General features: G+C 34.6%; 1 pseudogene; it reads right to left on the bottom strand.

Annotated features, from left to right (window-relative positions):
- Nucleotides 1–3,338: 3,338 nt before the first annotated feature.
- On the bottom strand, nt 3,339–4,654 carry LOC149536374 (putative anion transporter 5; annotated as a pseudogene).
- Nucleotides 4,655–5,686: the final 1,032 nt, after the last annotated feature.

Genomic DNA, 5,686 nt, shown 5'->3' with positions numbered 1-5,686 from the left:
ACCTACATGCCAAAATGGGAGCTTTCCATTTAGCATGTCAGCTTAGATAGGGTGAGGGAATGATCACAAAGTCTTTGAGACTATATATCATCAAGGCATTTTGACAATGGTTAAACTTATAGCCTTATCTACTTGTCTTTAATGCACCAAGTATTGTGTCATGTATGTCATCTTCTCTTCCATGTTTCTACATTATAGATAGAGAGATAGATGATTTATCTAGAGAGGTAAAAGAGAGAGAAAGATATATTAAATATATTTTGGTACTATTTTATTTGTGATTGAAAAGTATATTAAATTCTTTAAAAGTTTGTCTGAAATGCATTTATAATTATATATTAACCATCTCTTATACAATTATAGAATATATAATATTAATATAACTAAAATATAATTTTGAAAATGAATTAAATAATTTAATATTAAATAAAATACAATATAAAATAATCATAATTTATTTTATGACAAATATCATGCATAATAATAAATAGTTTTTAGATAAAATACACATGAAAATATGATATAAGAATAGTTATCATAATTGTTTTAGAATAAATTTAGATAGTAAAATGATATCTATTTTAAAATAAATGTTGTTTATGTCATTTTAAAGATAAATATAATTATGCATTATTATTATTTTAAAAGTTGATGCAATGGAGTTTGGTTTAATCATAGATAATTACAACTAAGACAATATTAGTCCCAGTTTATCCTAAACCTAGATCTTGTAATATTCAAATGACTAATATAAAGTTTTTATCTCTTATACATTTTTAAATACATTTTAAATAAGATCAATTTTGATTACTAAGAAAAATCGCAATGTTGGGCTTACTTACATTGCCAATTCAAAACCATTGACAGTGACCTCCTATGACAAACAATTTTTTTTAAATTTAAAAAATTGGTCATATATTGTTGGGTAAAATTGAAAACAGGAAAAGGGACCACATCTCCGTAAAGAGTGAAAACCTTGCCAAAAAACTTTCCTCGTTTTGTAAGAGCATGTGTCTAGCTGGCTGAAACCTTCCACATTTTCAACTACATGTCATATCTTATAAGAAAAAACTATACTTACCCATAAATCTTCCCTATATCAAACTTTTATTACCATAAATTAAATTCATTATCTTAAAATCATTATTTCACTTCTACCAGAAACAACTAAAACAAATGAAATGAAATGAAAACAAAAAAATAATAGCATACTTTACCTTTTAAAAACCATAACTTTTTCCATAACTAAGAAATTTTAGCAAATCTCTTCCGTTAAATAGCCTTAAAATGACTTTTTTTAGACAATCAAATAATTTAATTTTAAAAATATGTACGAGGGAAGGGAATGGAAAATTCATAAAGAAGATTTTGAATCTTGAAAAATTTAGGACTAAATTTTTTTAATCTTCCTTCCTTTCAGTAGAGCTAAAGTGAAAACAGTCTTGCACATCTAAGCATATCACAGAATGTATATGCAATCTATTCACATAATGTATATGTGCTTTCTATAAAATATTTAATATATTTGAAAATAAATTTTCATTTTATTAAGACATTGAAAAGTCATGTTCGCATCCACACATATATGCTTGCTATATTTGTTAGTGTTTATGGGAGGAAGAGTTAACAAAATTATTCAATGACCCTATATGTAAAATGGAGATAAAAAATAAAGTTAAGGACAATAAATCATCACTTCTCACCTATATATTTTTTATGTACTATTAGTTTTTAATGAATCAAAGACATAAAATATATAGAATCCGTAGACATTGATGGGATCCATTCTCTCATTAGTATTATCAGCAGTTGGATTAAAAAAATAACTCCTTACTTTGATATAAGGAAACCCTTCACTTTAATAAGCTCATAATTACAAGTCCTAGAGTCTAGCAACCACAAGAAATAAGAAATGTGAACAATTAGTACGTGTCAAACCATTCTTTGTTGAACTGATATGTTCCTGCCATGTCTCGATGCAATTTCCCCTATGTGTCTTATTGAACTTCTCTATTCATGTTCCATATCTACCTTTCCTATATCACCATTTTTGTGTGAAAGAGGAATTAAAGGAAAAACAAATTTGCAAAGCTCGCAGAGGGAAATAATGGGGACTGTATCATTAAGGTGCCTCAATATTGCTACCTTTGCTTGAATTTTTTCTCAAATGTGGTTGTGTAGTGGAAGTGGAGGATGGTTCATCTGGTAGAGGGACAACTGGAAGAGATGTGGAGCGGGGGAAAAGTCATTCCTCTGCCCCACATGCAAATGTCTCATCTTCTAAATAGGTTCAAGTTCCAATTTCACAAGCAAAGCTTGCACAAGTTGAGGCAAAAACACCTCTGAATGTAGCTGCAAATCCAACTTTGAAGAAGGTAGAGCTCCTTGCTTTTGATTCACTACTCCGTTTTTACTAAAGCTGTTAAAAGAAAGCTACTGACCTCATTAATGACTACATTCTAGTTCATAAATAGTAAATACGGAATTAGGGACTACCATATGCATATATACTATAATAGTTCGTGTGCATGGCTCATTTTCAATAAAGCTCTCTACTAATCGTCAACATTTAATGACTTTTTGTTTGTAAAACATTAGCTTCCAGTTTCACATCTATTGAACAAAATGATGCCGACTGTCCTCAAATTTATAAACCTTTTTATGCCAATAAATGATTATACATCTCATAAATCTAACTTGATGCAATTATGTACCTGTTTCATCTTTTAACTTGACATTTTAGATTCCTAGAATTATCTAAATTAATTCACTGGAGTGAATTAGGACCTTGATGATTTTTCTTTTGCTATTGTATTCCTTCATTTATTTCTCTCTTACAAGATGCATGCCTTATTTAAAGCTTAGTCTTAGACATTATTTGCAGAAACAAATAACCCTCTTTTAACAAATGTCTTCAATTTTTCTTTAACATTTGGAAGCCTTCATTAGATGTCATATTATGCAAATAATGCAAGCCTTAGGTGCCAGCAACCAAACTATAGAATGGACTCTGTAGTTTGTTCCTGATTGAAATTATTTGCCTCATTACTTGTAAAACTGCTAATTATAATTATTATATTTCTATAAATTTAATAATTTAGAAATTGAGTGAGCAAAGAATGAACTTAATTAAGAAATTGAATGAATTAGAAATGATAGTAATTGGAACATGGACAAACATATGCTCTTACCATCATCAGAAAGAGATGATAAATGTTCCCAATTTAGAGAGAACTCATAAAAAATTCCTCCCCCTATACCAAACATTAAAAACATGGCCGAGAACTAATCAGAAATTCTCTCTCCTATATACCAAAAATTATGATAATGGCCGAGAACTAATCAAAAACTCTCTCCCTTGTTGCAAACACCGAGAATATGGCCGCACCATAATTGCAAAGGAATGCTGGAATGTAAAAGATCTTCGTCCAGCTATTTGGATCTGAGAGATCCATATGGGCAGCTTTAGCCGACTCAAGAATCCGACCAGTCAAGCTCACAACAACAATTCCAACCATGGTACCAGCGGTATTAGAAATCCCCATTACAATCCCCGCATAACGAGGAGCAACATCTAAGTGATTAACAACAAAACTCGCCCTTCCAAGCGCAAGAGATCCAAGGCACACCGAAGAACACATTACAACTCCCCAAGAACTTCTCAAAGTGGGTATCATCACCAAAGCACAAGCAGGAACAAGAAATCCTCCAATGTTGAGCCATTTTCTTGTATGTGTCACAGAAATTTGCCTTTTGGTAATCATATGATCAACAATCACTCCACCAACATTGGAAAACACAAACATGTTCGATAGGGCAGCATCTTAGAAGAACCCATGTTGTGAAGGCTCAGATGAAGGCCCATTTCAAAGTAGGTAGGAAGCCAGTTCATCAAAACATAAAGAGCATAATCAAATGTGAAATTGTTCAGAACAAGAGCCCAAATGCGAAGACTCAACAAGAGATCTTTCCATGAAATGGAAACATGGATTTTCTAAGAACTACTCACATTTTCAATCGGAAAACCATTTCCGTGATCCTTGTCTCCTTTCAGAAGCAGAAAACCCAAATCACTTGATTGCCCAAACCCTAATGAGGAAGCTTTTGGATGATCTGAGCGAGGGGGATCAGTAGCACAAACAAACCAAACAAGTGCCCAAATGGCACCCATGGTCACTTCCACCCAAAAAATTGCCCTAGGTCCTCTAAGCTGAACAATACTAGGCAAAACAAGCATTCCTGCCGTGGCCCCAAAATACATTGAACCCATTGGGCCAAAACAGTATGAATTGAAGGAAAAATGAAACCCTGAGCTACACCTACAAGAAGACAAGCAATTACCAGTGTTTTAACCCGACACAATTGCCGTTGTCAATGACCAGACCATGAATGAAAGCAGAAAAACCCTTCTTCCCGTTCTTCCCCCTATTCTTTGCGCAACCCAACCTTCAGGAACCTGTGAAAGGGCATAGTTGTAGAAGAATGTAGATAAGATTAAGCCCTTTGTGTACTGGTTTATACCAGCTACATCTGCGGCTGCTGTATATGTAATGGAGAACCCTACTCTTTCAATGTAGCACATACAGGGGCAAGCAAGTGTCAATCCAACAATCAAATGTCGTGTACCTAACCTTCTCCCCATTGCTCTGCACCCGTTTTTCTGAATCTATGAGATTATCCAGCTCTATCCACCATCTTCAGATAAGCAGTACAGATTACGCAAGAGTTGTTGAAGATTGCAGATATATAATAAATGGAGATTAGATATGATTCTTGATTAGATATGATTCTTGCAGTTCAAGATTTGATATACAACTCACTGCAAACCATGATCGGCAAACGGTTTACGGGCAGCTGTTTTTAAACGTGAGACAAATTCCAATTGCAAGCAATCCCAATGGGAAAGCCTATCGGCTAAATATGATACATCCAACATAGCTATATATGACAGGTGGTCAGATACGAAACATGCTACATCTGAGCACGGCGATGAAATAGGGTCGGATATGAAACAGGTTACAACTAATACAGGGATGAAAACTAGTCAGACTTGAAACAGGATACATCTAATATAGGTATGAAAAATAGTCAGATTTCAAACAGCATACATCTAACACAGCTATGAAACAGCATTAGAGATGAGACATGATGCATGTAACACATCTCCGGCTGAATTTTCCATACAGCATAGAAAATAAGATATAAACCGCTGGTGTTATAGAAGAAATAGGCTTTCTAACCTTTACTTCGACAGGCTTATATTCGGCCTCCCTCCCCACAATTGTTGATGAAACTGATCTTGTTTTGACTATTGCCGTATGCGGGATGCTACTGCACTTATAGTGAACTCCTTAACCGCCACTGCACCCATTTCAATTTGGAGCAATTAATGCTGACAACCTGCCTTTGCTCCGTAAGGCGTCTCTCTCCAGAAGGTACATTAATTTCCACTGCTTTCCTTACTTTACTGTACCTCTGTACACCACTCCTCTCGTCCCGTGGCTACATGGCACCGGCTACGGGGCAACGGCTACCCAGCCAGTTATTTCGACTGGCTGGGTATGCCGTCCGTCTTTCTTCCGTCTCTCTTCCTTGCGTCTCTCCGTGCGTTGGGTCACGATAATACCTTCGGCAAGTACAGTTGGTACAACACTGCTGAACTGACATCGCTACAAATAATACACCG

This window comes from Cupressus sempervirens, chromosome 10, assembly GCF_028749045.1.
Source record: "Cupressus sempervirens isolate cs-2001-9-10 chromosome 10, ASM2874904v1, whole genome shotgun sequence".
Classification (NCBI taxonomy): Eukaryota; Viridiplantae; Streptophyta; class Pinopsida; order Cupressales; family Cupressaceae; genus Cupressus; species Cupressus sempervirens.
The sequence above is the reverse complement of the archived record's forward strand: the minus strand, read 5'-3'. Positions and strand labels throughout refer to the sequence as shown.